Genomic DNA, 14,423 nt, shown 5'->3' with positions numbered 1-14,423 from the left:
TTTCCTATCCTACATTTAGTTTTCTGTTTATAATTTTTATTAGACAGGCTATTGCAATGCTGTTATTATCATTATATATGTATTATCGTTATATATGTATTATACATGTATTATCATTATACATTATTATCATTATGTATGTATATGTAATACCCCAGTTGAAGATGGCAGTAAAACTGCTATTGATTCATTTTCAGGAATTCTGGGATATCAGCTTTAAGATGTGTTTTCTGTCCACAGTTGGATCTATTCACAGTGTTCACAAGCATTGAAACTTATAAATCTGCTGCACAAAAAAATTTAAGCTTGGTGTTCACGCAGAATTTTTAAAGGGCACTACCTAATCTGGTCAGGATCAGTATATTTAGCTGCTTACATTGTTACAATGCAGACAAAACTGCTGGTCAACAAAATCCAAAAAATACTTCCAAGGAGTAAATTGGCATTTTGTCTTGGAGAACAGATGTAATGTTCATGGAGCAATACCTTGAAACAATCAACCTGTACTGATGGACAGAAGAGTTTTTCTCAGTCGTCCAGTACACCCACAATTGCAAAATATGTCTAGCCTGGAACTGATATATAAATATCTCTCAGGAACACACAGAAAACTCTCTGCTACATGATGGGTTCTGTGACCTCTGTTGGGTTGCCCATCCACTCCAGCTTCCTCTTGAGATAAGGCCCAGGCACACAGGCATGTATTACCCAAGAAATGAGAGTGCTATGTACTGCAATGGTGAGGTGCCTCAAATTAGCCCAATGGCTTAACTTTCTCTTCTGGTTGTTTTAAATTAAAAAGTCACCCACAATGAACATGTTTATTTTTGATAGATTTGGTAGCCATTACTATTGCATTCATCAACTGGAGGCATTTCAAGGGTGATGAAGTGTATTAACTGAAACAAGTTAAATTGGCAGTCATCTCTGGAATTATTCCTTTTCACTTCCTTTCTTGAACTAGTTGGCCTTGAGGTCTTTGATTAAGTCACCTGAACAGCATTTCATTGGTATTTCTAATTTATGACACTATTCTGCTAACAGCCATCCATAAATGATCAGGGCTAATTTCCGTCTGTGGACATTTGAGAAACACTCCTTTATTCTTTACTGTTTGCTCTTCAAAGAGTGAAGGTTCTTCTACAATGGTTTGCTAACTCTGGAAGCTTGCCAGCCTTACTACAATTTTCAGCACTTTTCATGTGAAGAGCTGGGTATAGTACATAAATGTATGCCAAACTGACTAAAGGTCTGTGCAGGAGGTCCACAGAGGTTAAAGAAACTTGTAGGTCAATTGTAAATAGTTCAAAGAATTCTTCATTTCTGCACTTTTGACATTTTGCTTACAGCTCCCATATCTACCAAAATGAAATCCCATTTAGTACAAGCAGAACTTCAAAAAGTAGAGCTCCTATTTCGCTCCTAGAAATAACATCTTTCCTTCTTTGGCAACTACTGACCTGCTGGCCCTAGTGTCAGGAAAATGTATTAATTATATGGCCACCTTTAATTGCATCAAGGGAGAGGTCAAATCTTAAATAGCACCATAAACAGCTTTACACAAATCAAAGCCTCCCTCTTTTAGAGCCTGTTAAAAACTTTGAGTAACAAATTCACAAAATCTATTTTGTTTTATTGTGGTGGGAACTTGGGAATTTTGCTTTATCACTCCAAGTTATTTTAAAATCAAAAGAACACAATTTACATCTAGCGTAGAGTTCTTGTGTACTAGCATTCTGTGATGGTTAGCTAAGGATTCACCAGCCTGGCCAAAGTCAAGAGCCATCCTTGGAATTTAAGAACCTTTTTGAAGTTACCATTTGACTGACCTTTCTTGTCTTAATATCACGCGAGCCAGTGAACTGAAGAGTAAAGTTCACCTAAATCCAAAACTGTGCTAAGAGCACTACACGCACACTTCTTTCAATTTGCTTTTCTTCCTGTCGAGCATGACGAAATAATAGAGCCCTCTGAAGTTTACTGATGCAAAGCACTCAGCTGGATTCTCTTCCAAATTCAAATAACAGTAGAACTCTAGATCTTGATAACACTTTGAAAAAATTATGAAATTACTGCCATCCTACTTTCTCTGAAATAAAGGTGAAACCAATTCAGAAATACTCTTCTCAGCTCTCTATGCCAAAGCCATTCAGGCTCTACTGCCAATAACTGAGAAGAGAGCTTATTTCAAGACCTCCCACATCACATATATTATAATCACAGCTTATTCCTTGTCTGACATAGTGCTTGCAGGCACAGAACTGGAGACACTGACTGGTAGAAAAAACATTCTATATGTGCCAATCTGGTAGGACCCAAACCAGCCTGAGTACAGTAACTGTCAGCCTAGTTGTCAGCATCCCATTATGCCCAGTAAACCTTGTATTGCAAACACACATTGTGTTGCTTTTTATCAATGGTTATATCTTCTGAAGCATCCTTTAGAGGATAAAGACAATATGATTAAGGCTAGAGAAATTAGATACTCAGTTTCTGTTTCATTGGGACACGACAGCCAGATATTGGACTAAACTACACAAAACCCTAAAAATTAACTCTCAATCTACAGTACTTTTTGCTGACATTCTTCTGATTCAGATATTTTAGGAGTTCTGCAGTATGAAAACTGGTTTGTTATTTTTTCACTTTACAGGAAGGCTCGCAGAGCTGATACACGGAAAATGTGATCAAACTTACTGACTGTCCCATGGACATCTGTTCTTTTGACTATTTAACCCAGGCTGAAGTAGTCACCAAAGCTGCAGAAGGCTTTACTCAAAGATCATAGACCATGTTTTTAGAAACGGCCAACTCAGTACTTCCTTTCATGTTTCCTTCCCTGCAGAAGGCTAAGTCCTAAATACTGCCAGATACACAAGTGTGCTAAACTTTTAATCTTGCAACTCTGCTTTTATGCATGCTTGTTCAGCTCATGGTCCACCAAGACCCTTAGGTGTCTTGACTAGAGCTGTTTCCTACCCTGTGCTGGAGTTGGTACATACAGGTCTTTGCTTTTGTCCTGATTGAGCTCCAAAAGGCTCCCATCTATAAGATGAATGAAAGTTCCAAAAAAACCCCAACTCAGGAATAGCAGTACACATTTCCTTTATTCCTTGCTTCTGGTTAAGCTCTTGCTAATGTTGCATGCTGTTTCGTTTCTCATAATTAATTTAAATTATAAATTCTTAATTTGGCTAAATTTAAGAAAACGAACAAACAAACAACAACAACAACAAAAAAAACAAAACCCCAAAAAAAAAAAAAAACAACAAAAAAACCCCCTTTGAAATGCGACTCAAGGACCTATTAGTCCAAAATTGTATTTCAAACAAAATCATTTCCTTATTTATAAACTTGTTCACAGCTACAGTGACCTTATGCTAAAATTCCTTCTTAAAGAGGGAAGAGTAAGCATGAGCTTACTTGTACACAAAGAAAAGCAATACCAAAAATATTATGGTTCTTATTGTAGATATGGAAATAATGTCATTATAAGGAAAACAAACACTCAGAAACCTTCGCCCTCTACTATGCAGTTTTGCTGCACTAATTTAAACAAGTTAAAACAGTGGACAACTAAATGATCACCAAAAGGTCACATCATAAAATTATGTTTTCACATGTTTGGGGCTTTCATAAAACCATCTGAAGTTTCACTGTTTTATTTCTGCTTCATGCTGATTTTATCTGTCCATACTTGGGCATTTGGACATGAAACTAAATTATTCTATGGTGTTGGAGAAGACAGGAAATGGGGAGATTCAGCCAAGAGCATTGGTCAGATATTTTGTTCCTGTTAAAGAACTTCTGTTATACAGGAGTCACAATACAGTGAAATATTAATGTCAGCATATGCATTTCTGATTTTTAAGTGAAAGACCCACATGCCACCCTCTCCCACTCTCAAATTAGTTTAACTCCAACCCATAAAAAAGACCCCAAACCAAAAAAGCACACTTATCAATAAAAATGTAACCATTTTAATGGGAGTTAGTAAAATGTTCCATTTCCAATATTATCTGCTGATATAGCCTTGATACATCCCATATGTTTGCAAATCCTCAGATAGGACAAAAGTAGAAACTCATGTCTCAGCTAGGTGGGAATTGTAACCTATAATATACTGGATAGAAGAGAAGCAATTATTCTTCCCATTGGGAAGGTGGTATCTATCACCTTCAGAAGGTGCACACTTTATGTTTTCATAGAGAGAGATCAAGGTTCAGAATAGCAAAAGTCCATTTTGGGTTTACATTTCCCCAGCCATCACCATTATGGGCCATTACCAGACATCTCAAGCACAGGCCACAGAGCAAAGACCTTGTTTCTCTGTCTCCTGTTTGCTGACTTCAGCCAACAAAGAGAAGCTGTCCAAAGGAAGAACTGTGCAGAAGTTGGTGGATTTAGTAGTATTGTAGTTGACCCAAAAACCATGTTGTAGGCAATTCAAACTGGATGCTCAGAATCAGCAAACTTCAACTACAACAATTTATCTCTATTTCTCTTTATAGAAAGTTAAGTGTACTAACCTCTCTCATGTGAAAAGACATAAATTCTTATTTGAAAGACACATGAAACAACCATGATAAATACCACTGGAGAGACCCAATGGAATTAATAATTGTCTCTCCATAACAAGACTTGGCTAGCCAGCAATAAGTGAGACCTAAGAGCATGTAACAGGAAAAGTTTTCAATAGCTACTTCACACACATACAGGACTGGGGATGCTCACAGGCTGGATAAAAAATGGCCATGCCTGTGTAATTAAATACTCATATCAGGAGTACATAGTCTTATCTGGATGGACATACACACAGGAGCCAACTTAAAACTGTACAGGCAACCTTAATTATGGCTTTTCCTGACTTTGAAATTAAAAATGCAGAACTAGAGTAAAAGAACATGATTAAGATTGCAATGCCATTTGGCAGTGGTGCCATGAAAAAACAGGCACTATGATACAAAGTGAACTTTACCTCAGCAGAAAAGAGAATCATATAACAATACATTTGGGTTATTGTAGTTTTTGTAATAATAAATCTAAATGAAGCAACAGAAAATACCAAAATTTAATAAATATTGTTAATAATAATAAAGAAACCATCTTGAAAAAACCAGCAACATCTATACATCTGCTTTTTTCATGAATTATTTATTTCAAACGATGTTTTCATTGCTTAACTATTCCACTTAGGTGTAGTGTCTTCTGGTCTCCTAGTTAATCCAGCCTTGTGTCCTGCATTACGTACCTATGTTTTTGGTGAAAGGCAGAGTCAACACACAGATTTTTTTAAAATCTGGATGAAATAAAAATGTACTGTTTGATGCACCAAATTTATTTCCCAAACCTGACTGAAATGATTCACTAAGTTCTATCGCTTATTCACTGCAGTATAGTCTTAGTTTATGAAAACCTTATACATGCTAGAGAAAATGTAAATCCCCCCATGCCATTCTTGCTCTGGAAGAGCTAGGAATGGATTGACATTTTTTAAACACCCCTAATCACCCCCCAACTCAGCCATCAAGATCACCTGTGAAGGGTCGTAACTACACTCTCTCATATTTAAGGCTACTTGAAACAGTGGAAAGAAAAAAAATCTTCCAGTCTAGTTTTGGAAGAATCTGAAGGAGGCCGTGACCCTGAGCTGATGGCTTCAGGAACATACAGCCATGGCAAGAAGGTCTGAACAGAAGCTGTCACCATGAAAACAGTCTGCAAACAGAAAGTCTGAGGTATTCCTCACATTGCAGCAATTGGAGCATAGAAGAAAACATGGAGATTAACAAGGGAGTAACTGAAAAGAGAAGAAAGCACACAAGCAAAGGAGGGTCAGAAAATCAGACTCAGACAGGAAACAGCTATGTATTCTTTGCAATGCAAAGAGGATTGCAAAGATAACTGTACATGAGTTAAGCCTTAATGAGAACAGGCCAAGGCAATAGCATCATGGTATAAATTCAGACTTGTGTAAGAAAATGTCTGAATTTTCAGTTCAAAACTATTTCCTTGTTCCAGTATGAATGATACATGTACATGAATTTTATAAAGGACTGGGAAAACTTATGGACTTCTAGATGGACAAGAGCTTATCTAGGAACATGTATAAAAATTAAGGGCATTTTTCTTATCTGGTACAGTTGTCTGCTACTGCAAGCCCTATATTTAGCTCTAGAGATTAATTCAAATTAGGTCAAAAGCCGGATTTTTAAAACATAATATTCTTATATAGTATAATATCATCATAGCAAGAATCCATTCTGAGGAATTATCTGAATCCTACTGGAATCATAAGAAATGTTTCCAAACAATTCACTGAACAACAGGTATTTTCCTTCGTTTCCGCTGCTAGCATGTCCAGAGAAAAAGTGCAGGACATGTTCAGTATAGCTGTCAGGTAAGAATCCAGTCAAACTAGAATTTGTCTCAAGATGATGTGATTATGTGCAAAACATGCCCCCCTCTCTGGCTGCTCCTGTATCCTCTGACGAACAGGTTGAAAATATATCTCCAGTTGAACGGCTTTGTAGGAGAATAAATTTTTTTAATTAATTAAACTTTGTATTTTGCTGTTTCCCCTCCTCTGCAAATTAACCAGGAGTAGCTTAAAATTTTTGTTTTCATTCAAATCACAAATCAGACATATAGTCTGATTCTGAGTTCAAAACTTCCCTTACTGGGGCTTTTTTTCCCATTATCTGAATGGTTAAAGATAGCATGATAGTTTTACATTTGAAAGAAACACACACCCCCCCCCCCCCCCAAACTATTTCCACAAATACATGTATTTGACATTTACTGTTTCTATGAAAAATTCTGCCAGCAAAGCTGTGACAAAAGAATGTCCAAAGTAGATGGAGGGACACAAACATGGAATGCAAGTAAATTCTGAAAGCATTTTCACGCTGTTCACCCATATTCCCTTATTTGCAAGAGCAGGAGCCATTGTGCCAGCCACTTATGGCAGTCAAGAATAATTTGTCACAGATGTCCTGGTAAGTTTTGATGCAATATGAAATCAGTCAAGCTTCAAACAGGTCTTGGTCACTGGTTTGTTCTTGGGGATGCTACTCTAAGGCAGCCTTTGGAGACCTGCAGTTTTTATTGGCTTCACATCTCACAAACTAAGTATTTCATCCAGTCGTTTATATCACCTAGCTGTCCTTGCTCATTATCTACCTAGGCGTGTTAACCAGCATTTCTTATATGAAATAAAAACATGTTATTCTGACACTGTGGTTACTGTCTCCTAGCAACAGAACTTCTTCTTAATAAGGCACTTGTTATTTTCAGGGGTCTATCATGAATACTTTAAATAGCCTTAGTTTTTTGTATAGATTCCGTAACCTGATCAATTATTTTCTTCATAAGTTTGCTGACCTATGAAAATGTTTTATAATTACCATAATAGCACAATAACTTGCTCTCTAAAACAGAAATCTCTTTGTACTAATGTTTCATTTCAACACTGCAGTTAAATTGAGTTAAAGAAAGTTATTTCTCACATTACCAGGGATTTCTGTTTAGCCAGTTTTATTTTCTTTATGAGTACAGGTCCTCATAAGCATTTTTGTAAATTATTACAGCAGATCACAAATAAGCATACCATAAAAAGAGAGGAGAGATTCATGTTGTACTAGTTCTTTTCAAACAAAAACAGTGATCTTTCTGCCTTTGATCAAGACACAAAAAGTGGATGTTTAAAGGTGACAGTAGAAAAGAAAGGAAAGCAAAAATTTGAGAAAATGATGAGAAAAGCCCAATTGAAATTACTTAGACTTGCAATCTAGATATCTGATGAATTTAAAACAAAATGCTAAGGTAACAGAACACAATATAATTTGTATCTGATGGACTATTTCATTCCTGCAAACTTTTTTTGTTCTTGTCAGTCTTATAAAATTATACCTTCTCAGGGTAATTGTTGAATTCATGCAGAAATAAGTGCAATGCAATTTTACTTCTAAAGACAAATCATTCATTTGTGAGAAATGAGTTTGAAAAAACATAATGAAGGTATTTATTACTTCAATAATTTTTAAAATTGGTCAAGGTGATCTAATGTTCATATTTTGGTGACAATGTAGACATCATTGCAATTGTCACCTGCCAAAGACTGGATGCACATTTAAAGTTATGTATTTCACTAATGTACCAAGTTGCAGTGTCAATTTGCAAGCTCTCTGATCGACGGTTTATCTTCTCAGGTGAACCTCGGGTACTCAGGTGGACCTAAGGTACATCAGTATGGAGAATGAGTCATCTAAAGAGGAAAAAGCAGCCAGAGGACAGAACTGAGCTCCTGTCCACCTCCAAATGCACTGACCTACCACAAGGTTACAAAAGCCTGCTTGGGAATAGAAGGCTCCAGAGCAGCTGAACAGGCAGGAAATTTCACAGGCAGGACAGTTTTCTTCATTCCATACTGAAAAATGTGACAAAGAGGAGTTCCTCTGGCAGCAGTTCCTTTGGTAGCCTCTGACACCTTACTAACCCATGTTCCTCTGATCCTGGAAGACCTCAGGATGTTGGAGGGGGATATCTGGAAAGCTATGTCATACAAGTCCCTTTTTCCTCAAGAACAAGAAATTTGCTAAATCTATAAGGCTAGCTGTGGGTGAGCTAAAATGCCACCGGGGACTGAGAGGGAGGGTTTGAGTTGAGAAGTACTGAAAACTCTATTGTAATAGAGAGAATTTCATACTTCAGTTGGCCCCATCTTTTTCAAATCTCCCCTCCCAAGTCATCAACTTGACTGGGTAGCCTGAAAGGTTTTCCAGTCAATAGAATAACTGGCACAAACACTGTGCTATGTAAGCTGTCTCATAACAACATAAATCCACTCCACAGAACTTTTCGAAGAACATACTTGTAAAAAAATTGCCCAGCAATGAACACTAGTTGCCTAAATAACAAGTGACACAAATAAAAGATATTCCTACATATAGGAAAAAAATCACTAAGTATTTGAAATATAACTGAAACCCAATGGAACAGATTGTGATTTTATGACAATGGAATTCAAGTTTACCAGTGACAAGGTACATCACTGTGTCTACATCTGCCTTTCAGTGATAATGTGGAATTTATGAAGTACAGCACAGAAACCCAAACATGGGACACTACAGGTCATCCACTCCTTTCAAGTAGCAACTATCACCAGAAAAACAGATAAAATCTTTCTTTAATGGCTGCCCATGTTGTGGAGGATTGGACAAAAATATTTTTCTATTGAATATCATTCTGGTAAACAGTTTACACTTAAATTTTTAAAAAAGCACACAGATTCTTTAGCGAGCATATGCAGCCGCAACAAAGATAGTGCAATACTGAGGTCCATTGACAAAAGAGACAAAAACTGACTTTAAAAGTTAGTGGCTGGTTTGAAAAACAATTATTATGTTGTGTTTCTTTTCTTCAAACAGCATGTGGTACAGGAAATATAAAGAATACAGCAAGAACTTGTAAAAGGTAATGTTTTAGTCATGACTATGATCATGATATTTAAATAAAAATTATTATTGTTATTATCAATATTAAAATTGCATTGAAAGGACTGACGAAAGCCACAAATATATAAATAATGAGAAAGTAAGGATAATGACAGTAGAATCTATTTTTTAAAGGATAGAGGGCTTTCCAAAATGTTGTCAATTATCGATAAATCTCTTGGAAAAATAAGGTGATTTGTACATGATTACAAAAACATAAAAATAGGTTTCATTGTTAGAAGTCTATAAAAAAGTTACAAAAAAAAAAAAAGTGGGAAGGGGGTGCTGATATGGCTCTTAAAATATCTAAATAGATAATTCAAAAATAGACTATCAAAAAAACCCCAGATGATAAAAGATAAAACTATTTCAGTCAACAGGTTCCATAGTAACTAGGTGTTTCCAAATGCATCACTAGCCTTTTCTAACATATATGAGTTTAGTAATATCATTTCTGTTGATAAAACAGTTAAATTTTAAAAAATTGCTTAGTACTACATGACATCTTGATTTTAAAATCTTACTGTTTTAAAAATGACAGAATACACAAGTAGTGACATCTAACATGTACTGAGGGTCTCAAAAACTACTTTACCAGCACATCTGAAAATGAGGTGACTGGCAAAATGCTGAAGAATTGGACAACTAAACAGTGAGGTTCTTCAAAGATCTCTTTAGGTCAGTCTAGGTCTCATTAATATTTTTAATCAATAATTTGAGGATATGTTTGATGAATGAGAGTAGAAAATCTTTGGCAGTTAAACACATTAGCTGACAGAGATTCGTGGAGTGGTAGGTAATGAAGGAGCTGCTTACTGCTACAAACAATCTGAATCACTTGCTTAAGTGGACACAATTCACCAAAATGCTTTAAATAGATCCCAACACACGCACACAAAAATGCTCTGTAAAGAAATAACACAGGTTACAGTTCATGGGCAGGATTTTCTCAGTTCACTCCTTTTACTGAGGAGAAGACAGAATGGATCTGGTTTTACAGGGTGGGTTTTTTTTTCATTTTAAAAATCAAGCTGCTTGTAAGGAGATTACATTTAGACAAACAAGGACAAAACTACCCTCAGTGACTTAAATCTGAAGGGAGAAGAATAACTTAATAGTCCCTGTTCAACAGTGCAGTCTCCTGAGCTTCCCATTTTTCTTGAGTCTGGTGATGTTCTGGATATTCTGGATACCTTTATTTTGGGTATTTATTTGGGGGTGGGGAGGCGGGGGGAGGAGAGGATGTAAATGGGCATTTTTATCCTAAAACTTTGGTTACCTATTCCTGTGTTTTCGTCAGCCATAGAAGAGCCAGGAGAAGTTCAGATGAGAATACAACTCTGCACAGACTTCCTGTTCAACAACACGTGCTCCAACCAGCCAGTGCCCAGCCTGAGACAAGTTCAGAGCATTTCAAGGTGAGTGCATGAGAGCCCACCACCACGAAAAGCATGTCACAGCAAGGACAGGATGAACAACGTGTGCAGGCCCCACACAAAAATTTAGTTACAGAATCATACTTTTTTGGTCCAACCCCCTTGCCATGGGCAGGAATGCTCAATGTCAAAGGTAAAAAAACCAAAACGCTGCAGTGCACTAGGCCTAGACACCTGAAGTACCAAGTGACTGGGAAACAATATACTTGGAATTTCACTTTACTGTATTGTCTAGTTAACTGCAAAGGCATAAAATAATCATCCTGTGCATGCTAGCATCAGTACTACTCTTACAAAATATTTGCAAAACAGCGAAGTTTATGCTGAGAGACTTGAAAATGTGGCTTTCTTTGTATTTTAAGGAGAAATTAACATTGTAAGTCAGTTTAGATGGTCGCTAAATAAACTTGGCAATCATAAAAGTAGTAGTATTAAATGCAATAGTATTTGTCAACTTCTGTAAGCTATCAACAGCTTGAAATCTTCAAATGAGTAAAAAATAGACAGAAAGCATACAACAAAACTAAGTTCACAAATACAATTATTGGAAGGCATGTCTACAGTATGAATGGATAGGGCCTAAACGTCTAAGCAAGTGCCTGACCATGCTCATTTATTTACTTTGCACAGCAACACCCAGGTGGACTAACCCTGGTCCAAAAGTGTCAGTGCAGCACTTCTGTTCCGCTAACAAACCTTCTGTGGTAGAGCTCGGTAGCTCAGGTGCAGAGCCCCGTTCCAGACCTATTTCACTTCCATCCCTGGTACTATCTCAGCCGTTCCCTGGGGTGTCTCAGCACTGCAGGAGACTATTGACTTGATCAAGAGGTGCTGTGACTTACACTGTTAAGCACTGGCTGTGAAGGAGAAGGATGTCATTCTATTCCTCAACCTAAAGTCTAGACCTTTCCTGTCTTTTTGTGAGCATTGCAAGAAAAAAGCAGAGCTGTGCCACACCCATGTAACAACATAAAAACAACAGGCGCAACTGACAGAACCAGAGGACACAGTCTCAGGCTGCATCAAGGGAGATATAGGTTGGATATTAGGAAAAAGTTTTTTACAGAAGGGGTGATAAAGTACTGGAATGGCCTGCCCAGGGAGGTGGTGGATGTGTTTAAAAAGAGACTGGATGTCCACTCAGTGCCATGGTTTAGTTGAGGTGTTAGGGCATGGGTTGAACTCGATCTTGAAGGTCTCTTCCAACCTTGTGATTCTGTGAATTCTGGATAATCCACCTGGAAACAAAATATACGCACTGATGGAAGCAGCCATCATTATCTGCATCTGAAACATTCTTCCTTTTGAATTAAAGACAATGTCCAATTCCATTCCTATGTTTAAGTATTTCTTTACTTGCCTCAAAAAAGCAAACAAAAAATACCCCAACACTGCAGATGTGAGAAGGTGAAGGCAATGTGGAAAAATCTAGTAATTAGCTCATTAACAAGAACAAAATTTGTCAAATAAGTGTGCTATGATACAAATTTCTCTACTCTGGATAGGAATCGGCACAGAAATACTCATGTCCTGGAGTTAGCAGCAGCTTTCTCCACCAAGAACAGTGGGACCAAGGTTTCAATCAGAATGTCTGTTAATCACAGGGACAGAGTAAGATTTATCACATCTTTCATTTCTCACTTTTTAAGACTTTGGGATTAGTTTTCAGGGAAGACACTCAATTTAGGGGACTGTTACTTAGCAACCATAATCTGTTTTAAAACAAAGCTGTAGCCTGTGCTTTTTTTCCAGCAAGGAAATAATAGATATCTGTCCTTATGTGCCTCTTACCAAATAAATAGCTAAGGAAACACCTAGACTGAACATCAGTGGAAGGCTGCAAGCAAGCTGCCGGTCCAAGAAGCATCCTTACATTGTTTGACCCTTTCCTCATTTTTGCAATAATGGCAAAGAAAGTCTCAGTTCTTAAAAAAAAAAAAAAAAACAACAAATTTATTTGAGAAAAATGTCCTCCAGACACTGGCTGCTGGCTGATACAGAGCAGCCATGGCCCATGGATGTGCGAAATATTATGATTTTGAAAAAAAATGGGAACAATAGACACCTGGTGGGCTTTGTTCTCTGCAATAAAAATGCAGAAGATAGCAAGAAAATCCAGGGAATATGTAGTACCTAACTCCCAAAATCAAATATCAGACCAGAACTTTCTACCCATCTGAGACTCAAGCAGAGATCCCACAAAGCTGCCAAGCATACTGGAGCTAAGCTGGCCACAGTTGTGTACTCTGAAAGGATTTGGTGCTCCTAATCATCGTACACAACATCCTGAGCTACCCAAAGGCTTCAAGAAAAGGACAAGGCAACAACATATGGCCTAAACAGACTGCTCATGTCTTCTCCTAAACAAGGCACAGCTTCACCTTAGACTGACCTTGCAATTACAGGCTATGGGGAACAGTTAGGCACTTGAGAACAGCACAACAAATGGCAGACAGGGAAAGATTCAGAAATACTGTATACAGAGAGCCCTCAATAGGTAAGCTGTGAATTCTAGTCACAGTGTCTGAGACCTGCTCCACTCAGATCACTTGCTATGAGAATCTTAAAATGCAGTCTGGAAGCAGAAGAATCCATTATAGTCCCCCTTCCTTTGCAGATGAAACAATGATAAAGGTTCCTCCAGAGATGAGCTTTCAGCAATTTGAGGACATGATTCGAAAAAAAAGAAGACCTCTCCAAGTGATAAATTTAAATAACTGCAAAGTAAGCAAAGTGGGTTAACATCCCAGCTTCCTCCAGCAGCAAGAACAGAATTTGAACAGTTTTTCCAGAGCAATTATTGAGTAGTGAGGGAAAAATTGCAATGGCACCTCAAATAACTCATGTCTGTATGACTCAGTTCAGGAATATTAATAAAATCCAGATATCCAGAGCCTGAACTGATTAGCGTTTAGGAGATACTGGATTCTGAGCAATAACCTCCCAAATTTACCATAACTATTCTGTACCCAGTGTCATTCATATGGGGCAAAAAATAACTTGTCAACTCTTGACAAACCCCTAAATCTTAGAAATATGCTATTTTAAACTGTGAATTTGTTTTGGCTTCCTTAACTAGTATTGAGCACAAAAACTTAGGGATAAGAATGTCCTTGTATCACTTCTAGACTAGAAATTGGAGTTGATGTATGATTTCTTTTAAAAGTACAAACATTATCACACATGTATCTGATGTGCATCAAAAAATAGACATAATGATTACTTGCAAATATGCCAAAATCCAAACTGATCTTGTAATTTAGTGAAAAAAAAAGTTATATACACTGACCAATCTACAGGACTACAATTAGCAACAAGTATGACAAGTAATTTGCATTTCTTGCTAAAAAACCAATACCCTTCTTTTACCCCCTCTAAATCAGAACTGGCTTTACATCAAGTGCTAGAGCTTATGAAAGTTAAAATATGTTTTTCTCTGTCTTATCCTTGTGTTTCACTCAGAAGGGGTTATTTCTCCCAGGAACACAGTAAC

This window comes from Onychostruthus taczanowskii, unplaced genomic scaffold (assembly GCF_017590055.1).
Source record: "Onychostruthus taczanowskii isolate IOZ18803 unplaced genomic scaffold, ASM1759005v1 scaffold11, whole genome shotgun sequence".
Lineage (NCBI taxonomy): Eukaryota > Metazoa > Chordata > Aves > Passeriformes > Passeridae > Onychostruthus > Onychostruthus taczanowskii.
Note: the sequence above shows the minus strand (reverse complement) of the source record.